This window comes from Oryx dammah, unplaced genomic scaffold (assembly GCF_014754425.2).
Source record: "Oryx dammah isolate SB20612 unplaced genomic scaffold, SCBI_Odam_1.1 HiC_scaffold_22, whole genome shotgun sequence".
In the NCBI taxonomy this organism is placed as follows: domain Eukaryota; kingdom Metazoa; phylum Chordata; class Mammalia; order Artiodactyla; family Bovidae; genus Oryx; species Oryx dammah.
In genome coordinates this window covers 33,307,739-33,331,506 of record NW_024070206.1, presented here as the reverse complement: position 1 = coordinate 33,331,506, position 23,768 = coordinate 33,307,739, and positions in this window count along the sequence as shown.

The following is a 23,768-nucleotide window of genomic DNA, read 5'->3' as shown; positions in this document are numbered from 1 at the left end:
CTCCCTTTGAGGAGAGGAAGAGACGTATTCTTTTAAGCCATTCTAGGAAACAAGTGTCTGAGATACTGAGGATTCTTGATAGTAAATCAGACTTATATCAGCTAGCTTAAGCAGATATGAAGTCAATTGAAAAACTGCCAAGAAGCTCACAAAAATATGTTGACAAGACTTGGCGCAACAACATATAAATCTTGTCACATTAGCTGATTTGTCTACCACCCCAGTGAGAGCCTAATATACACCAGCAGTGACCAAACTTGAACCCCCTACCTAAGAACCACCAGATGTCTGGGGATGAGCATTAAAAGCCTTTAATGCTTTGCACCTTAGAGAGAAGCAATTTGCCATCACTAGAATAGAAATTGAATTCTAATTTGGATTTTATCTTTCTGCAAACCATACCAGTTATAGTCTTATCGTTTGCCTTCTATGCCAGCATTTTATGCTAGCCTTATTACTTAACGATGAAGAAGTCATTGCACAGCAAAATAAGTAAATAATTAGACTGGTAGTCCAAAGATTCATTGATTTCACATGAAAGTCAGACAAAAACAGATGGTTTTACAGAAAAATGGAATGACATATAGAAGACTTAAAAGAATGTTCTCATTTGAAGAGAACACTGCTCACCAATAGTTGCATGAAGTTCAAAGTTGAGACCATTGGACCTTTTAGTCAAATGGGAGATAAGATAACAAGATCATATAACTTCTAGGGTTATGGTATTGACTATCAGTTAGAAAACAAACATTGCAACTTTACAATGGAAGAAAGAAGATGTATGAATGAAATAAAGAGATTGCCTGAGACAACTCACTATACAACCATGTTCAGTAGTAACCGTGAATGAAAAACTGCAGCAAACCTAAACAAGTAAAGGGCTACCATACCCCAGGCTGCCCTGATAGCTCAGTTGGTAAAGAATCTGTCTGCAATGCAGGAGACTCCGGTTCAATTTCTGGGTTGGGAAGATCCCCTGGAGAACAGATAAGCTACCCACTCCAGTATTCTTGGGCTTCCCGTATGGCTCAGCTGGTAAAGAATCTGCCTGCAGTGTGGAAGACCTGGATTCGATCCCTGTGTTGGGACGATCCCCTGAAGAAGGAAAAGGCTACCCACTCTAGGATTCTGGCCTAGAGAACTCCATGGACTGTTTAGATCATGTGGTCAGAGTGGGACATGACTGAGTGACTTTCACTTTCACCATACCCCGGAAACTACATCTATTTCACTCCACTGAATAAAGAACTTAGCTGAATTACTAGTTGAAGGAAAATGAGACACAAAGTAAACTATAGACACTGCCATTGTGAAGTCACTCAGTCGTGTCCGACTCTTTGCGACCCTATGGACTGAAGCCACCAGGCTCCTCTGTCCATGGGATTTTCCAGGCAAGAGTACTGGAGTGGGGTGCCATTTCCTTCTGCAGGGGATCTTCCTGACCCAGAGATAGAACCCAGGTCTCTCGCATTGTAGGCAGATGCTTTACCGTCAATAGCAGCTCCAATCTCAAAATTAATTAAGAGACAAAGACTATGACACCTTATTATACTTCTTCCCTTCTTTGATCTGTCATCTACGTATAAAACACTCAAATTGATTGTATCTTCCTCTTTACCAAAATGATAGACTTTAATAGATATTCGGCAGCTTCTGCTACATGGTGTTTGAAAATACTTCCTATTGGATGGACTCCTCATTGGCAGGAACCACTAGTGAAGTCTAAAGGGGTACAGCACCTCTTTATCTGCTCTCTGGCAGTTAAGACACAGGCATGACATCCAGAATACTCAATCAGCTGCTGCTGTCAAGAAATACTTAGAGACTTTTGTGGGTGTAGTTTGGAGAACAGGAATTACTGAGCCAATTCTCTATTGTCCAGTGCTAGAAGAATCAGCAGCAGTAGGGAATGACGGGTGGTGGCTTAGCCTCTGTATCTTACGTCCATTTATCCAGGTCAGTCCTCTAGACTCAATCCCCCCTTCCATTAATTTGGCAGAATACTGAATAGTCTTCCAATAAATTTGGTTTTTCTTCTTTACTTAAGTTTTGCAGTTAGCTTCTGTTTTGTAACAAAGAATCCTTTTTGGTGCATGCGATTTTGTAAACTCATAAGATGCAAATCTTGAATTGATAATGGTGATTTTTTGCTATATGAAAATCTGGTGTCTCTGAAAGGAAGACAGAGAGAGAGGTCTGAAAATACAACGAAACTGTTGCAGCTACTACTGCTTGAAGCCGTGGACCTACCAATGGATTTTTAATTCAGTTACATGGCCAATAAACCCCTCCCATGTCAGAAGCAGCATGTCCAATAAAATGCTTCATCATATCTGACAGACCAAGATAAGTATCAAAAGTCAATGTCTGTGGATTGTCAGATATACAGGGTAAATGAGACTAAAAAGCTACGGGGTCAAATGAAATAAAGGGAGGCTCTTGGTACCATTTCTGGTACCATTTCGTACTTCCTCCCATGAACTTTTTGCAGGCATGCTGAGAGTCTCTCTAAAGGGGCTGAGAGAACTGAACTAGCAGGTGAGTCTATCATAGCAATGTGGACTGTCAGTGACTCTTTACTAATTGTTTTTTGCCTGACCAGTAAATAATTGACATTTCAGTTCAGTTCAGTTCAGTCACTCAGTCACGTCCGACTCTTTGCGACCCCATGAATCACAGGACGCCAGGCCTCCCTGTCCGTCACCAACTCCCGGAGTTCACTCAGACTCACGTCCATCGAGTCGCTGATGCCTTCCAGCCATCTCATCCTCTGTCGTCCCCTTCTCCTCCTGCCCCCAATCCCTCCCAGCATCAGAGTCTTTTCCAATGAATCAACTCTTCGCATGAGGTGGCCAAAGTACTGGAGTTTCAGCTTTAGCATCATTCCTTCCAAAGAAATCCTGGGGTTGATCTTCAGAATGGACTGGTTGGATCTCCTTGCACTCCAAGGGACTCTCAAGAGTCTTCCCCAACACCACAGTTCAAAAGCATCAATTTCTCAGTGTTCAGCTTTCTTCACAGTCCAACTCTCACATCCAAACATGACCACAGGAAAAACCATAGCCTTGACTAGATGGATCTTTGTTGGCAGTGTAATGTCTCTGCTTTTGAATATCCTCTCTAGGTCAGTCATAACTTTTCTTCCAAGGAGTAAGCGTCTTTTAATTTCATGGCTGCAATCACCATTTACAGTGATTTTGGAGCCCAAAAATATAAAGTCTGACACTGTTTCCCCATCTATTTCTCATGAAGTGATGGGAGCAAATGCCATGATCTTAGTTTTCTGAATGTTGAGCTTTAAGCCAACTTTTTCACTCTCCTCTTTCACTTTCATCAAGAGGCTTTTCAGTTCCTCTTCACTCAAGAAAGTGAAGGGTGATGTCATCTGCATATATGAGGTTATTGATTTCTCCTGGCAATCTTGATTCCAATTTGTGCTTCTTCCCACCCAGCTTTTCTCATGATGTACTCTGCACATAAGTTAAATAAGCAAGATGACAATATGCAGCCTTGATATATTCCTTTTCCTACTTGGAACCAGTCTGTTGTTCCATGTCCAGTTCTAATGGGTGCTTCCTGACCTGCATATAGGTTTCTCAAGAGGCAGGTCAGGTGGTCTGGTATTCCCATCTCTTTCAGAATTTTCCACAGTTTATTTTGATTCACACAGTCAGAGGCTTTGGCATAGTCAATAGAGCAAAAATAGATGTTTTTCTGGAACTCTCTTGCTTTTTCCATGATCCAGCAGATGTTGGCAATTTGATCTCTGGTTCCTATGCCTTTTCTAAAACCAGCTTGAACATCTGGAAGTTCACGGTTCATGTCCTGCTGAAGCCTGGCTTGGAGAATTTTGAGCATTACTTTACTAGCATGTGAGATGAGTGCAATTGTCCAGTAGTTTGAGCATTCTTTGGCATTGCCTTTCTTTGGGATTGGAATGAAAACTGACCTTTTCCAGTCCTGTGGCCACTGCTGAGTTTTCCAAATGTGCTGGCATATTGAGTGCAGCACTTTCACAGCATCATCTTTCAGGATTTGAAATAGCTCCACTGGAATTCCATCACCTCCACTACCTTTGTTCGTAGTGATGCTTTCTAAGGCCCACTTGACTTCACATTCCAGGATGTCTGGCTCTAGGTGAGTGATCACATCATCGTGATTATCTTGGTTGTGAAGATCTTTTCTGTACAGCTTTCTGTGTATTCTTGCCACCTCTTCTTAATATCTTCTGCTTCTGTTAGGTCCAGACCATTTCTGTCTTTTATTGAGCCCATCTTTGCATGAAATGTTCCCTTGGTATCTCTAAATTTCTTGAAGAGATCTCTAGTCTTTCCCATTCTGTTGTTCTCCTCTATTTCTTTGCATTGATCACTGAGGAAGGCTTTCTTATCTCTCCTTGCTATTCTTTGGAACTCTGCATTCAGATGCTTATTTCTTTTCTTTTCTCCTATGTTTATTGCTTCTCTTCTTTTCACAGCTGTTTGTAAGGCTTCCCCAGACAGCCATTTTGCTTTTTTGCATTTCTTCACCATGGGGATGGTCTTGATCCCTGTCTCCTGTACAAGGTCACGAACCTCTGTCCATAGTTCATCAGGCACTCTGTCTATCAGATCAACAGAAATAGTCACAGACATAGAAAACAAACAATGTCAGAGGGAAACAGAGATGAAGGGGAAGATAAGTTATAAGTGTCATACAAACAGATACACATTCAGTTCAGTTCGGTCACTCAGTCGTGTCCGACTCTTTGTGACCCCATGAATCACAGCACGCCAGGCCTCCCTGTCCATCACCAACTCCTGGAGTTCACTCAGATTCATGTCCATCGAGTCAATGATGCCATCCAGCCATCTCATCCTCTGTTGTCCCCTTCTCCTCCTGCCCCCAATCCCTCCCAGCATCAAACTCTTTTCCAATGAGTCAGCTCTTCGCATGAGGTGGCCAAAGTACTGAAGTTTCAGCTTTAGCATCATTCCTTCCAAAGAAATCCCAGGGCTGATCTCCTTCAGAATGGACTGGTTGGATCTCCTTGCAGTGCCAGGGACTCTCAAGAGTCTTCTCCAACACCACAGTTCAAAGCATCAATTCTTCGGTGCTCAGCCTTCTTCACAGTCCAACTCTCATATCCATACATGACCACTGGAAAAACCATAGCCTTGACTAGACGGACATTAGTCAGCAAAGTAATGTCTCTGCTTTTCAATATGCTATCTAGGTTGGTCATAACTTTTCTTCCAAGGAGTAAGTGTCTTTTAGTTTCATGGCTGCAGTCACCATCTGCAGTGATTTTGGAGCCCAAAAAGTCTGACACTGTTTCCACTGTTTCCCTATCTATTTCCCATGGAGTGATGGGACCGGATGCCATGATCTTCGTTTTCTGAATGTTGAGCTTTAAGCCAACTTTTTCACTCTCCTCTTTCACTGTCATCAAGAGGCTTTTTAGTTCCTCTTCACTTTCTGCCATAAGAGTGGTGTCATCTGCATATCTGAGGTGATTGATATTTCTCCTGGCAATCTTGATTCCAGCTTGTGTTTCTTCCAGTCCAGCATTTCTCATGATGTACTCTGCATATAAGTTAAATAAGCAAGGTGACAATATACAACCTTGACATACTCCTTTTCCCATTTGGAACCAGTCTGTTGTTCCATGTCCAGTTCTAACTGCTGCTTCCAGACCTGCATACAGATTTCTCAAGAGGCAGGTCAGGTGGTCTGGTATTCCCATCTGTCTTAGAATTTTCCACAGTTTACTGTGATCCACACAGTCAAAGGCTTTGGCATAGTCAATTAAGCAGAAATAGATGTTTTTCTGGAACTCTCTTGCTTTTTCCATGATCCAGCAGATGTTGGCAATTTGACCTCTGGTTCTTCTGCCTTTTCTAAAACCAGCTTGAATATCAGGAAGTTCATGATTCACGTATTGCTAAAGCCTGGTTTGGAGAATTTTGAGCATTGCTATATATGAAATAGATAAACACCAAGAATGTACTGAATAGCATACTCAATATCTTGTAATAACCTGTAATGAAACTGAACCTGAAAAAGAGTATATATAGTAGCTGAATCACTTTCTGTATACCTTAAACTTACATATTATAAATCAACTATACTTCAATTAAAAGAATTAACATTATTAATAATTGTGTTGAAATGTCCTATTAAGATAGGTCGATTTCTTAAGAGTTCAAAATTTCACAATTCTCAGCAGCAGTCCTTCACTCCAGATATCTCCAAAGACTTTGTCTCACACCCACCTGGCTCTCTGTGTCTTATCAATCCTCTTCCACACAGACCTTCTCACTGTAAATTTCCTCCTATGTAACATTATATCCTTTCCCTCAGTTTCCTCATTCATAATCCTATCTTGCTTTTGTGTGAACAGAAGGATTTTCTTTACAACTCACCTTAGCAAAAAGAAGGGAGGAGTTTACAATATTTGTTCTGTTCACTTTTATTTGGGGGTAAACTTGTTTATGTTGTCACTTAAAGATATACCAACATATATATCATACAGATACATGTATACGTCTTTATACAGTAAGACTGGGATCTAAGGGCTTCCCAGGTGGCTCAGTGGTAAAGAATCTGCCTGCCAATATGGAAACCATAGGAGACATGGTTTCAATCCCTGAGTGGGAAAGATCCCCTTGAGGTGGAAATGGCAACCGACTCCAGTATTCTTGCTGAGCTAATTCCATGGACAGAGGAGCCTGACTGGCTATAGTCCGTGGTGTCACAACTGAGCAAACTGAGAACACACACATGCACACTGGGAGGTAAATACCTACAAGGAATGGGCAGGTTAACTCTGTGAAGCAGGCAGAGTTGACTGCTCCAGGGTAAAGGGCTTGGTCTGAGTCTGGGGCTGGAGAGCCCATGGCTGTGGATATTCACCAGGAATAGGTGATGTGTCAATTCTTCCATCTTGTTCCACATATATCACACTGCTTTGTGGTGGTAAGAATAGTTTTAGTAAATGAAATAGCAGGAACACAGTGCCTATCTATTGGCAACTATTTAAAAATTCAGATAAAGGTTTTCAGTAAACAGTATGTCTATGTATCAAAATTAGTTATATTTGTACTCGATGAGCATCCAGTAATAAGCCCTTTTTACTAGCCATCATCTCAGTATGTGGCATTTATTAGCTGCTAACAGTCAAGGCTATGGTTTTTCCAGTGGTCATGTATGGATGTGAGAGTTGGACTGTGAAGAAAGCTGAGCATCGAAGAACTGATGCTTTTGAACTGTGGTGTTGGAGAAGACTCTTGAGAGTCCCTGGCACTGCAAGGAGATCCAACCAGTCCATTCTAAAGGAGATCAGCCCTGGGATTTCTTTGGAAGGAATGATGCTAAAGCTGAAATTCCAGTACTTTGGCCACCTCATGTGAAGAGTTGACTCACTGGAAAAGACTCTGATGCTGGGAGGGATAGGGGGCAGGAGGAGAAGGGGATGACAGAGGATGAGATGGCTGGATGGCATCACTGACTCGATGGACGTGAGTTTGAGTGAACTCCGGGAGTTGGTGATGGACAGGGAGGCCTGGCGTGCTGCGATTCATGGGGTCGCAAAGAGTCAGACACGACTGAGAAACTGAACTGAACTGAACTGAACATGTAAAAAAAAAAAGTGTCTTCCAATCTTGATGACACCATATTGAGATCTCTTTGAGTCTATTACTGGTTGCCAAGTACAGTCTTATGTAGCTTTTTGAGTCCTTTTACTAGCTGTCACAGTCAACTTTAATTGATTTTGAAACATAAGGAATATAAATTTGTGCTTTTTTTTAATCCTGGCTGCCTATAGTTAAATCAAGGTTTTAGAAGGGTTACAGCAGTTGTTGTCAAATTGGGGCAATTTGGGCCCCCAGGAGACATCTGACAATGCATGAAACTAGGTGTGGGTGTCACTAGCATCTGAGACCAGGGAAGATGCTAAATATCCCACAATACACAGGACAGCTGCCAGAAACAAGAATTATCTGGTCCAACCTATCAAGTGCCAAGGTTTTAGTGCTGAGGTTCAGAAATCTTGGGTTTTGTAAGGAAAGACATATAAATGTACTGTTAGGAAGAAAAATATTTCTCTGAGTGTCATGATAAAAGTGATTCAGCTTTTCTACCCTTTTCTGCACATGTCCGTTTGACTTGCTATCCTGATTTCTATTTCATTCTAAAATGAATTTTGCATACTAATTCAAATTCACCAGGTCTGACTGCACATCATTTAAAAATTAGAAAGACAAAGGCAGTCTCTCAATAAAAAGAAGGAAAATCTTCCTTCAAATGTAAAAGATTATATTTAACGCTTCAACTGTTGCAGAGGAGGAAGGTGGAAAGAGGGTACCAGAAGAACAGTTGTTAGAGATGAGCATGCTCTCTTTTTCTCATTAGGAAAGAAAACATGACTGCCTAATAAAATGAAACAATCCAAAAAATAAAACCCCTTACAAAGATCAAGAATTGCTACACCATGGTACAACTCAATCCATCACCAAAATCAGATAGATACATTAAATATTTATTAGTCTCGCAGTCGTGTCCAACTCTTGAGTGTAGCCCACCAGGCTCCTCTGTCCATGGAATTCTCCAGGCAAGAATATTGGAGTGGGTAGCCATTCCCTTCTCCAAGGTATCTTCCCAACCCAGGAATTGAACCCTGGTCTCCTGAATTGTAGGCAGATTCTTTGCCATCTGAGCCACCAGGAAAGCTCTAAATATTTATAGCAAGCAGTGTTGTTATACCAGGAATAGCAAATCAACTGACATTTCCCAAATGTGTCCCTGTATCTAAATGCATATGGAAGGCATTAAAGGAAATCTGCTATGTTACGATGAAAATGGACGAGAATTTGAACTAGGCTCTTAAATCCTAGTTTTCTAAGTAGACCAGGCTGAATAACAATATAATACAGAAATAAGCAACTTATGATTATAACATTGTCAGCAAAATTACAAACTTATCAAATTGGTATGTAATCCCATAATAGAAATAAAAATGTCCAGGTGCATCAGAGAAGCAGCAAATTAGTTTTACTAAACATTTATTATTTCTATGCCTAAAAATGTCTGAATAATTTAAGAGTGGTTGTAGGAATTTAAGAGATATTTTACATGTCAAAATTATACCTTGGATTGCCCTCTCCATTTAAACAAAAGTACAAAAGCTTCTTGGAAGCAATTATTATGAATATGGAGTCCCAGTTACACCAACTAATTCTAAAAACTATACTCTGTAAATATACTTTATGTTGTCAAGTACCTCATTTACAGATCTCTTTTCAAAATTCTAATTTTTTAGTAATCAAATATCTATTAGAATGAACCATATGAAACTATCATTTTTATAGGCCAAAAACTATTCAATTTTATAGGCCAGCAATTTCAGTTGGTTGCATCTATATTTCCATATTGCTAATAATCCTGTTATACTTCTCCTATTATTTTCATGTAATTTGATACTAGCAAATGGGTTACTGATTAAAATATGACTATTGGATACTCTCAAATTGTAACCAGATATTTCATTTTGTCTTTATTTGGAGAAGGAGATAAATGGTGTCATAGAGTGTGGTGTGTGAGAAACAGTGACCCAGTTTTCTGTCTTGACATTTGCATGAGAAAATGCCTCTCTGAACTACTGTAATCTACTTTTTAAAATGGTCTGAAGGTGCTAACATTTATTTTTTCTTATTAAAGGCTGGTTTAATCAAAATCTTCATTGTTTCCTACTGTGTACTATCTTATTCATTTGTGTATAATAGATATTATAGAGTTTTAAACATATATTCATTTGATTTGTTAGATTTATATTAACATTGTTTTCCTATTTTTTGATTGTGATGAAATATGGAATTGAACTACCTTAAAATTAGTTTTAAGTGACAGCTAAGTGGTATTGTTTATAATGTTGTGCAACCATTAGCACCATCCATTTCCAGAACATTTTTCATCTTGTAAAACTGAAACTCTATACTCTTTCAAGAACAGTCCCTGATTCCTACTCCTGGAAACCCCCTTCCTGTTTTCTCTATGATTTTGACTACCCTTAAGTGCTCCATATACGTGGAATCATATACTATTTGTCTTTTTGTGACTGGCTTAATTCACTTCCAAGTGTTAGATAAGAGCCCAGTTTCAGGCCCTGGAAGGGGTCCCTCTTCCTGCAACAGATGGCTACTCTGGCGGGACTCTTCTTCGCTGAGACTGACATCCTGACCACTCGGGATACTCAGGGGCCAGCTCGTCTGCCAATGGACCAGACCCAGCAGCTGCAACTGGGACCCTTTTGTCCCTGCTCTCCTCCTGACGCGGACAACTAGCTAGAGTGCCCCGACCGATAAGGAACAAGAGACTTTGTTGACCTCTCTCTCCTTCCCTCTCTCTTTCTTCTCCTTAACCCTTCCTATCCTTCCCCATTTTTCTAGTCCCCCGGTCCTGGATGCAGAAATCTGGTGGACGGGCCCTCAGCCTGAGCTGAGGATTGGAGACTAACCACCTCCTTTTGGCAGAGAACTCGAATTCTGGTTCTGGTCTGGTCTGATTTCTGGTAGGGCCGAGTTCCAGTCCTCCCTTCTCTGGAGGCCCAGGGAAAAGTCCCATAACGCCTGGGTGTCTGTAGGTGGCAGGAGACGTCTGTAAGGCCACCCCTTTCGGCCCCCTCTCCCGCCTCCTCCTCCTTCTTCTTCCAACCTGGCTTCCTTTCCTCCCTTGAAATCTTTGATGTTAGTACTTAGATCTGAAGTTCTGTGTCTCTATAGGAGGTTTTCTGAGAGACTGTATTCTTATATTTAAGGGCTTCCCCGGTGGTGCAGAGGTTAAAGTGTTTGCCTGCAATGTAGGAGACCTGGGTTTGATCCCTGGGTCGAGAAGATCCCCTGGAGAAGGAAATGGCAACCCACTCCAGTATTCTTGCCTGGAGAATCCCATGGACAGAAGAGCTTGGTGGGCTACAGTCCACGGGTGTCAAAGAGTCAGACACAACTGAGGGACTTCACTTACTTTTCACTTTTAATTCATTTAGTCATGTTCTCAAGGTTCATTTGTCTTGTAGTACATGTCAGAATTTTCTTCACTTTTAGGTATGAATAATATTCTGCTTTATATATGAAACACATTTTGTTAGTTCATTTATCAATTGCTGGACCACTTGGCTTGCTTCCACATTTTAGCTATTGTGAATAATGTTGCTTTAACCCTGGTTGTACAGATATCTCTTGAGACCATGGTTTCAATTCTTTTTGGGTTTATACCCCAGAAGCAGAATTACTGGGAAATATGGTAATTTTATTTTTAATTTTTTGGAGGAATCATTGTACTATTTTTCACAGTCACCAGTACCATTTTATAATCCTATCAATAGTGCACAAAGTTCTAATTTCTCCACATCCTCACCTATACCTGTCATTTCAGTTTTGTATTATTCTCTGGTTTTTTTTTGTTTGTTTGTTTATTCTTTGATAGATGCCGATCTAGTGGGCATGACATGTAATTAAAGTGCAGCTCTGATTTTCATTCCCTGATGGTTAGTGATTTCAAACATCTTTTCATGTGCTTATTGGTTACAGGGATATCTTCTTTGGAAAAATATCCATACAACCCCTTTGCTCATCTTTTGAATTGAGTTGTTTTTGTTCTTGTTTTTCAGTTTTAAGAGTTCTTTATGTATTCCAAGTATTAATCCCTTATCAAATATGAGACTTGCAAATATTTTCTCTCATTCTGTGGGCTGCCTTTTTACTCTCTGATATTATCTTTTGATGCATAATTTTTAAAATTTTCTTGAAGTCAAATTTGTTTTATTTTTCTTTTGTTGCCAATAACTCCGGTGTTCTATTCAGAACATTATTGCTAAATCTGATATTGTGAAGCCCTGCCCTATATCTTCTTCTAAGCATTTTGTAGTTGTAGGTCTTACATTTAGATCTTTGATCTATTTTGAGTTACTTTTTGGATATGGAGTTAGGAGGTCTTATAGCTTTTTATTATTTTTATTTTATGGTTTTCACTAAGTATAATCTGTTTACTCACTCAGAATACTTTTCTCTGGTTTTAGACTGTAAGTTCTAGTGGGATAGGAGAGCATAATTGTTTTATCTTTATATCATCTTCAACCATCATAAAAATAAATTAACAGTTATTAAAATATATTTTTAATTTATAAAGGAATGAATTAATTAGCAGATCTCAGATTTTAAACTCCTATTCTTTTAAAGTTATTTAGGCTTAGCTCCTCTTCTCTGGACCTATTCCTGGACTTATTTAGGGAAGAAAGTAATGGGCAAGTGTGTAAAGCAACACTTTAGTATGTGTGATTCTAAAGAGTGCATCTATTATGGATGATATTGGGATATTTTTAGAACTTGATGGAGAGAAATTTACACCAAGGGGAAGCTTTTCTCACTCCCCTCCCTCTGACCCTAAAATCTAAGAGAAGAGGAATAGTGAATTAAGAGAAAAGTTCTAAGGTACAGAGGTAAGAACTTGTTCTCTGTGAATAAAAATGTTTAGCTGTCTAAGAGACACATAAATAAATTACAGATTTGTCAATATCTAACAAGCTACATTTTCTCATACATGCAAAATCTTTCAAGTCATGATTCTCATTGAATTTAAAATCATTTTTCTGATGTCTGCTCATGATGTGCAATTAAGAAAACACAAATTATAAGAATAGAAATGACAAACACATATAATCACAACAAAAACACTGCTTACACATGGCTGCAATTTCTTATCTTGTTTATGTAGACACATGTGTATATTTTGCCAGCAAAGGTCCGCATAGTCAAAGCTATGGTTGTTCCAGTAGCCGTGTACAGATGTGAGAGTGGGACCACAAAGAAAGCTGAGTGACAAAGAATTGATGCTTTTGAAATGTGGTGTCAAAGACTCTTGAGAGTCCCTTGGACAGTAAAGAGATCAAACCAGTCAATCCTAAAGGAAATCAACTCTCAGTACTCATTGGAAAGACTGATGCTGAAGCTCCCATACTTTGGCCTCCTGATGCAAAGAGCTGACTCACTGGAAAAGACCCCGATGCTGGGAAAGATTGAGAGCAGGAGGAGAAGGAGACGACAGAGGATGAGATGGTTGGATGGCATCACTGACTCAATGGCCATGAGTTTGAGCAAACTCCAGGAGATAGTGAAGGACAGGGAGGGAAGCCTGGTGTGCTGCAGTCCATGGGGTCACAAAGAGTCAGTCATGATCTAGCTACTGAACAACAACAATGAGTATCTATGAAAAATATGGAGAGAAATAGATTTAGAGAGATCATGTTTTGTAGTGCTCACAATAGAAGAGAAACCAAAGTTAAAGCAGGGGCACAAACTATTCAAGGTAAAAGCAGAATAGATTCCTACCACAGACCTATGCTCTGCTTTTTCCATTTAAGCATTCCTTTGTTACTGAAAAAGTTTCTAAGTGGTTTCAAGACATTTCTTTTCAAGAATATATCATACTTAATTTAGTCATTTGTCTATTGTTGAATATCTGCTTATTTCTAATTTTTTCATATTAAGCTCATGTTACAGTAGACTCTATACACAAAGCTTTGTTTTCATGGTGTTTTTTTGTAAGAAAATTTCTTACAAGCAGAATAAATGGATTAAAGTATATGAATCCTTCACATTTTTTATATATAGTACTAAATTTTTATGTTTTAAATGGTGATGACTTACACATCTACAAGTAATAGGACAATCTTACTATATTCTTACCAATGTTGAATATTATTATACTCTTAAAATATAGTTGCTAGTTGACTAATGTAAAACTCTATCTCAAGATTTTGGTAATGGTTATGTTTTTGATGAGAGCTCATTACACTTAGGGGCAGCACACCATTCCTAGGAAAGAAGACACAAACAGTAAGCCTTTGTCCACAAGCCCCCAACATGTTTCACTTGTTGTCCCATTGCTTTTTGAAAGTTATACTTTTTCATCGGATAGAGAACGTGTGTGTCTTTTATTTTTTTCCCCTGGGTGGGAGAAAGTAGAGACATAAAAAGAACCCAGATCGTCACAGGAAGAGTATCCATGCTATAAAAATAGAGTTGTCTGGTTTTATGATTTACCTAGATTGCCTGGGATAGGGGCAGGTAGATGAATAAACACAAAATATCTTTTTGATCTTGTTCCTGGGAGACAATGCTTCTATTTTTTGAAGAAGAAAATGTCTAAGTGAGACATTGCTTTTTTAGTGAAACTCTTTGGAAAGGTTTCTTTTAATTTTCTGTGCTGTGAATTTCAACATTTCTTATATTCAAACTAGTGGGAAACTTGGAGATATTGTATATAGGTTTTGGATAAGCAATAGTTTCAGCTACAAGTAAGAAACCCCAACTACAATGACTTAACCAAAGGCACCTTTATTTTCCTCCTGTAACAAGGAGTCTCACTTTGACAGTTGCTGACACTTGTTCAGCTGCTAAAAGATATAAAGCAGGAATGGGCAGACTATACCCATTGACCAAATCTGGTTCACCATCTGTTTTCTAAGTGAAGTATTATTGACACATGGCCATATCCATTTATTCAAATATTGTGTATGAATACTTTCACAACAGGACAAAGAAGAACTGAATGTTTGTGACAGAGATGGCACAGCCTATAAAATCTAAAACCTGGCATTTTACAGAAAATCTTGCCAATCACTGATATAAGTTTTGGAATCTCTGTGCTTTCTCGACATTTTCCAAGGTTGCAAGATGGAAGCTATGGCCATTCAACCCCATCAGAGAGAAAAACAGAAAACAAATAATTGATAAAACTAACTATATCTGGCCTCTATCATCAAAAAAATCTAAAGCCTTCTCAGAAGATCCCATCAATACTTACATCACATTAGCCAGAACTTAGCTATAAGGGAGGTTGAAACAGTGAGTATCTAAATTTTAAACGAGGAAGGAGAGGTTGGGAATTCCCGTTGTCTCAGTCCATAAACAATGGCTTTCATAAGCTGTTTTTAATTTTTTTAAGTTATTGAATATCTTAGCTTGGCTTCTGTTCACTTGTTTTTTCCTTCTCTGTGTGATTATGTGGGCAACATTATTAGCAAAGAAAAACAAGAAATACTTTAAATGACAGAGCTGATCATAACTCTCTGGCTGTTATTTTCTGGATTGTTAATAATTCATATACATCATGTTAAGACTCCTGCTTCCCTCTTGGTACAGTTTAAATCCCTGGACATTACCTACAAAACATACAGAAGATTACCCAAAAAATGAAAACAGCAGACAGGCTAGAGACCTGGGAATTCAAGGAAGAACATAGCAGTGAATTCTGTTTTCTTTTTGCCTCGAATGTCTGAGACTAAATGTTGGAGAAACAAGGAACCAGAAATGCCAACAGGCACAGACAAAAGAAGCCCAAAGAAAGCTTGTTTTCTCTGTTCAAAGACCAGTAAAAAGGCAACTTAGCATAACTGAAAACTTTAGCAAGAATACTTTATTTCAACCAAATTTGTTCAGATTTGTTTTGAGGCATAACATGTAATCTATTCTAGGGCGTATTCTATGTAGGCTTAAGAAGGTGCACTCTATTGCTTTAGGTCGGAAATATTTTGTATACATCTATCTATCAGGCTTATTTGCTCTAAATATAAAGTTCAATATTTCCTTACTGTTTTTTTTTTTTTTTTTGTCTAGATGACCTAGTCATTACTGAAAGTGAGGTACTGAGGTCCTCTTTATTGTTACATCACTATTTTCACTGCAGATCTATTAATACTTGCTTAGTATATTCAGGTGCTCCCATGTTGTATGCAAATATATTTACATTAGTTATATGTGCTTGACAAACTGACCTCTTTACCATTATATAATGACCTTCTTGGAGAAGGCAATGGCACCCCACTCCAGTACTCTTGCCTGGAAAATCCCATGAACGGAGGAGCCTGGTAGGCTGTAGTCCATGGGGTCGCTAAGAGTCGGACACAACTGAGCGACTTCCCTTTCACTTTTCCCTCTCATGCTTTGGAGAGGAAATGGCAACCTACTCCAGTGTTCTTGCCTGGAGAAACCGAGGGACGGGGGAGCCTGGTGGGCTTCCGTCTATGGGGTCTCACAGAGTCGGACACAACTGAAGCGACTTAGCAACAGCAGCAGCAATGACCTTCTTTGTCTCTTGTTACAGAATTTTTATTTAAGTCTATTTTTCCTGATATAAATATGGCTACCCCTGCTAATTTTTTATTTCCATTCGCCTGGGATATCTTTTTCCATCCCTTCACTTTCAGGCTATGTGTGTCCTTAATGCTAAAGTTAGTCTTTTATAAACAGAATATAGCTAGGTCTTGATTTTTTATCCATTCATGCATTATATGTCTTTTGATTGGAGAATTTAATCCACTTACATTAAAAGTAATTATTCATTGGTAAGAACTTACTATCACCATCATCTTAATTTTTTCCAGGTTGGTTTTCAGTTCCTGTTTTCCTCTTTTGCTATCCTTTGTGATTTGATGATTGCCCATGGTGATTTCTTTTTCTTTTCTTTATCTTTTGTGTATCTACTGTAAGTTTTTGCTTTGTAGTTACAATGAGGTTTACATAAAACTGAACTACTGAGTGAAATTAGCAATGTCACATGTTCATTTATAAGATCAACATACAAAATATCAATTATGTCTATTAGCTAGCAATGGAAATCAAAAAAACACCATTTATAATAGCTTAACAAAGACAGAAAAAAAGAAAGAAAACGTGTACATCTAACAGAAAATGTGCAAAGCTTATATGCTGAAAATCACAAATTTCTGATGAAATCAAAGAAGATTTAAATAACTGGAAAGACATAGCATGTTCGTAGATTGGAAGATTAAAATAGTAAAGATGCCAATTCTCCCTGAATAGATAAACAGATTTCCTTCAGTTTCTATCAAAATATCAGCAAGATTTTTTTTAGGTGTATGCAAGATTATTCTAAAATGTACAGAAGGGAAAAGGAACTAGACAGAATAGCTAAACAATTTTAAAAAAGAAAAAGTAAATGGTAAAAATTGGTCCTCCCAATTTCAAGACTTATTAGCTACACTCATCAAGATGGTGAGATTATTAGCAGAGGAACAGACATTAAGATCAATGGAACAGAATAGAGAACTCTGAAATAATAAAAAATACACTCAACTAACTTTTAAGAAAAATATACAAAATTCAATGGAGGAAGGTATTCTTTTCAACAAACAGGAGTAAAGCAACTGAAAGTTCATAGCCAAAAATATAAACCTTAATCTAAACCTTACACTTTATACAAGAATTAACCTGAATGAATCATAGATTTAAAAATTAAACATAAAACTACATATCTTCTAAAAGAAAAATATAGGAGAAAATGTTCAGGACCTAGGACTTGGTGAAAAATTCTTAGACTTCACACCAAAAATAATTAGTAAATTGTACACTATCAAAATTAAAATATTTTTGCATTGTAAAATACTTTTTTAAAGAGTTAAAGGTATAGTTTGTAACACCAAACCACAATCTGGGAGAAAATGTTTATGAACCACATTTTTAACAAAGGACTCATAACTAAAAATTTTTAAGTACTCTCAAGACTCAAAAATAAAAATAATAGTAATCCAGTTAGAAAACAGACAAAAGATATAAAGAGACATTTTCCAGAACAAGACTTATGGATAGAAATATGAGCACATGAAAAATTGTTCAACATCCCCATCTATCAGAGAAATGCAAAGTGAATATGAGATATGACTACACTCCTTTCAGAACAGTCAAAATAAAAAATAGTGATAATACTGAATATTGGCAAGGATATTGGATGAGGAAACTAGATTCCTCATCACTTGTAGGAATGTAGTATGAAAAACAGTTAAGTTTCCTTAAAAATAAAAATAAGTTTAAACATACGCTTATCATTGTAACACAGCAATCTCACTCCTGGGCATTTATCCCAGAGAAATGAAAACATATCCACACAAAACTTGTATATGACTGTACATAGCGACTTTATTTGCATAGCCACTAAACTGGAACAACCAAAATGTCCTTCAATAGATGAATGGTCAAACAAACTATGGTACATCTATACCATGGGATTAAAAAAAGGGTACCAAGGAAAATCAAATAAATGAAAAAGAACTTTTGATACATGTGACAACTTGGATCATTCCTAAGTGCTGAGTTTAAAAAGCCAATCTCAACAAGCCACATCCTACATGAATCAATTTGAAAATATGCTTAAAATGATAAAATTATGGATATGGAGAGCAGATTAGGGGTGACAGAGCTTAGGCATGGTTAAAGAGAGATGGTAGGGTGAGAAGGAGGATGAGTGATCAAGATGGATCATTGTTGCAAGGGAATAGTTCATTCTTGACTGCAGTGGTTGTTATACAGATCTGCACACATGATAAAATGGCATAGAAATAGGACTACACAGTGTGCTAATGTAAATTTCCAGGCTTTGTTAGTTTACCATTGTTATGCCAGAAGCAGCCATTGGAGAAAACTGGTTGAAAGATCTAGGGGATTTGTCTGTACTATCTTTGCAAATTCTTTTGACTCTATAGTTTTTTTTTTTTTTTTAATTAAACTATGTAGCCTAAATAGTTTCAGGCCTCTCTCTATCTAATTAAATACTACTCAATCCTCAAAGTCATCTATATCTGGATAAAGAAAGAAACTTTTCTGATTTTCTTTTATTGTTTATAAAAACCATTTTCTGAAACCATTTTTATGGTTTATCATTTTATAAACCATAAAAAAATCTGTTCATAGCAACTTTCAAACTCATCTGCAAGTGAGATTTGGGTAAAATCTTTTGCCCTCAAGGCTCTCTAACTTTATTTTTTTTCTCTAGTTGAGGAGAATAGGGCTACTCTCCATGCATGGACTTGTGGCTTCTCTTGCTACAGAGCATGGCCTCTAGGTGTATGGGCTTCAGCAGTGCAGCACGTGGGCTCAGTAGTTGGAACTTGCTGGTTCTAAGGCTCGCGGGCTTCGGTGGTTGCAACACAGGGACTCATTAGCTGTGGCTTGTGGGCCCTAGAGCATAGGCTCAGAAGTCATGCACGCACATGGGCTTAGTTGCTCTGTGGCATGCGTAATCTTCCTGGATCAGGGATCACACCCGTGTCCCCTGCACTAGCAGGCAGCTTCTTATCCACTGCACTACCAGGGAAGTCCAAGGCTCTCTAATTTTAAATGAAAGGTTTTGATTACATATTATGAATATAAAATATTTAAAGATGAGATACTTGAACAGATATCTATGTAACTGTAGACCATATTAACTAATGATGGGTCTTGAGTATATTTTTTTAATGTAGACATATTACATTCAGTTAAAACATCAGCCAAATGTACGTGGTGGTTTTGCATGTCTACTTAATTTTTAATAAGTTCTTTACAAAATTTCATTATATTGTATTAAACCACATAATAATTATTACTTACTCTTTAGTTTAATTGGGTATTAGGAGATAGTTAGGAACTGCAAGCTTACTAGCACATGAGTGCTAATTCATGTAATTTTTAAACCAGACCCTCAGTGAAGCATAGACTAATTTTGTCAGAAAGCCGTAAGTTGGCTATCCCGGGACTCAATGATCTCTTAGGACCTACTAGCTGTAAAACACTGTAATAAAGACTGTGCAACATCAGGCGACATTTTTGTCTCAGCAGGACAATTGAGAATAGCTTAATTAGTGAATAGAAATAGTCATAGTTTAATACAATTCTACTTGTCAGAGGCTCTCAAATTAGACTTTTTAATGCAGCTGTATGTTGTTAACAAAAGATATAACTAATGTAAAATTTAAAAATTACGAGTTCACATGGTAGCCTAAATACTTGCATTTATTTTAACTGCTTACTCCAAATCCAACTGCAATACAAGGAAGATATAAAGAAGATAATAAACCTGTAACAATACTAAAAATGAGAAGAGCCCTTTAGCAAACATGATATTTTGACAAATATCAGGGTGACAGAACTATTGAAACTGCACTGACAAAGAGGCTAAAACAGGCACAGGAGAAAATGAAAGTGGAAGAGACTTCCATTTTGAAGTCTATCTCCATTTTGGTAGTGTTTTCAAATATTTTGTTTTCTTTGGTTCTATTGTTACATTTACCTTTTTTAAGCTTTTTGCTGAATTTGTTGATATGTAGAGATACATCTTTAATCTTTTTCCCATTGGAAGGACTGATGCTGAAGTTGAAACTCCCAATACTTTGGCCACCTGATGCAAAGAACTGACTCATTGGAAAATACCTTGATGCTGGGAAAGATTGAAGGCAGGAGGAGAAGGGGACAACAGAGGATGAGATGATTGGATGGCATCACTGACTCAATGGACATGAGCTTAAGCAAGTTTTGGGAGTTGGTGATGGACAGGGAAGCTTGGCATGTTGCAGTCCATGGGGTCACAAAGAGTCAGACACAACTGAGTGACTGAACTGAACTGAACTGAGCTGAGTAGTCACATGGCCCATCTGACTTAGCCTGGGTTCCTCCCAAAAGGAGAATCTGGGACACAGCGTATCTACTTTTGAGGAGTATCTGCTCAAGGTGCAAGAGTGAGGGATGAGGGTCAATACAGAAAGACTAATAGTCAATTCAAGTATTATCCAGTGTGCCATAGCTTCTGGAGACTAGGTATCAGTGAGGGACACAGAGGTGCCTTCAACATGTGACTCAACTGAATCTCAAAACAGAGAAGCATTCATCCATTAGCCTCCCATTTCTCTCCATGTGGCATGGATCAAGGACAAGTATACTCAAGTAGGATTATCAGAAAAGCCCCAGCACAGAAAACATCTCCTGAAACTCAGCACATACTTGTGATGGGGAGCTGATAGCAAGGAGGTCAGACTTGTGCAGAACAATGACCCAGTGAGGCCTGGAATCACAGGTCATGCCAAGAGGATGTAGGACAGCACTCTGGTGCTGTCAGACACACCTTCCATTCAGCACTGATTTGAAGCACTCAACCACACATATTGGGTTTGATCCCTGGGTTAGGAGGACCCCCTTGAGAAAGAAATGGCAACCCACTCCAGTGCTCTTGCCTGGGAAATCCCATAGACAAAGGAGCCTAACAGGCTGTAGAGTCCATGGGGTCACAAGAGTCGGACATGACTTAGAGACTTAAACCACCACCAACCACACATTAAATTTCCATAGATATATGAAGTCTTGATTATGTTCCAATGGTCAATTTTTTTATTCCTGTGCCAATAAAGCTGTTTTCTTTTTTTAGTCCCTTCACTGTATAAGCTGATATATAGTGGGAATAAATCTCATGATTATACTATTTCAAAAATGCAATGGCTATTTTCTGTATTTTATATCCCAAATGTACTTCAAAATCACTGTCAGAAAACACACCAAAAAATTCTGTCAGGAGTTTTTGTTGTATTGCTTTGAACCCACAGATTAATTTAAAGAGACTTGAGAACTTTACGACATTATGTTTCCCCATCCAAGAATATAGTTTTTTTTGCCCCATTCATTCTAGTCTTCTTTTAAGTCCTTTCATTTAAATTGTATATCTCTCTTTGTACATGTTTTGCATATCTCTTGCTAGGCTTATATATAGGTACTAGAAAGCTGATTTTTTTTAAACACATTTTATAATTGGCATTGTTGTGTTAAAAAGCTGTGGAATTTTTTATGTTGATTTTTTTGGTGTGACAATCTTATTAAACAAACAAGTCATCTGTTTTGATCATTTTCCATGTTGTTAATTCAGTGCAGATTCTAGGTATTCAACCTGACACTACAATTTCTTTACATTTAAACAGGTAACTCAGTTGGTAAAGAATCTACCTGGAATGCAGGAGACTCCGGTTTGATTCCTGGGTTGGGAAGTTCCCCTGGAGGAGGGCATGGCAACCCAATCCAGTATTCTTGCCTGGAAAATCCTATGGACAGAGGAGCCTGGTGGGATACTGTCCATGGGGTCACAACAAATCAGACACAACTGAGCAACTAAGCATAACAACAAATTCATTTTAATTTCAATAAGCTTATAAACCTGTTCTTCCTAAAGTCATCAATTGCTTCCCTGTTTCAAATTCATGGTTACTTCTTCAACTGTCCTCCTATTTGCTTTTTCACCTGAATCTCACAGAAATGACCATTTCTTCCTTCTTGAAATATTCTTTTCTTGGTTTCAGTGATAACAGTCTCTTTTGATATTTCTTTTATTTTTCCAGTCACTCTTTTCCAATCTCCTTCTACATCTTGCAACTGAACTTTGAGATCCTCCTGATTTTGTTCCAGGCCTTTGTTCTCACAAAGCTTCCCCTTGTAAAAGTCCTATCAACCCATAAGTTTCAGTTCAGTTCAGTTCAGTTCAGTCGCTCAGTCGTGTCTGACTCTTTGCGACCCCATGAATCGCAGCACGCCAGGCCTCCCTGTCCATTACCAACTCCCAGAGTTCACTCAGACTCACGTCCATCGAGTCAGTGATACCATCCAGCCATCTTATCCTCTGTCGTCCCCTTCTCCTCCTGCCCCCAATCCCTCCCATAAGTTTAAATACTATCTATTGTATGTTAACCGTTAAACTTACATTAGCAATTCAGTGACAAAGTAAAATTGTGGCAGCACAGAATTGCCCCCAGTGTAGGTAAGAAAGAGTTGTTTTGCCTGAAGATAATTTAAAATAATAACAAAACAGACTAATAGTTTGTTAGAGGAAGCATGATGACTGAAATCACCCACCATGGTACCATAGTAACCATTTGCATGAGTTACTTTACAATAGGAGGTACTGGTAAGAAACACAGCACTAACAAGCCACCATCAACCAGAAGAGTTTGGGAAAGGGCAAAAGGAGATGCCACATGACCTACCATCTCCCAGAATCCTTCTCACTGGCATCCATCTTGGTTGAGCAATGGGTGTGCCACCAAGGAGAAGCCTGCATCAAAACCACTGGCCAAAGACAACCCGGAAATTAATCCCATCACCATTAAACCCAATTGTGAGCCACATGGCAGAGCAGTCTTCCTGGCTTCCCTTACCTTACTGCCGTCTGCCTGGGCACTCCTTCCCAATAAATTCTCTTGTTTTGTCAGCACGTGTGTCTCCTCAGACAATTCATTTCTTAGGGTTAGATAAGAGCCCACTTTGGGGCCTTGGAAGGGGATCCCCCTTCCTGCAACGTCTATTATTTATCACCATTCACTGAAAATTTTAAACATCAGTGATAAAATACTTCTTTCTGAAAGAGTTTAACAACAAAATTTGATGGGTTAAGTTCTAAACAATTGCTGTAACTATTGTTGAGTTTCAATAATGTATATGTAAGCATCAAACTACTACATCATAATTTCATACCCTCTAATAAAGATTATATTCCACTGGAAATTAACTGGGTCAGCCCCTGGTTTACCTTGAGTCACCTAGACATATTGCTTTTGAGATTGATTTTCATAAAGGTTAAAAACAGTTTGAACTTGATTCCTACATTCTCCAAATCCAATGGTACAGCAAACATATTCTCACTTTTAAATAGCAGATTCCAAATAGCCAGTGATAGCACAGTAATTATAAAGATGAAGAAACAGAACTTGAGTTATTTCAGTTCTGTCATTCTATGTGACCACTTGATATTTTAATTCAGGTTTGCAGGTTTTCAACTGCAGAAATATTTCAAAACCTCTATAAACAATCCTGAAGAAACAAAGACATGAACATTATTTTAATGTTTAGAATTTATTATGAATTGGGATTTTTATGAATCTACCCCAAACTTAATATTACATTTAAAGTTCTCTTTGTGCATCTTTT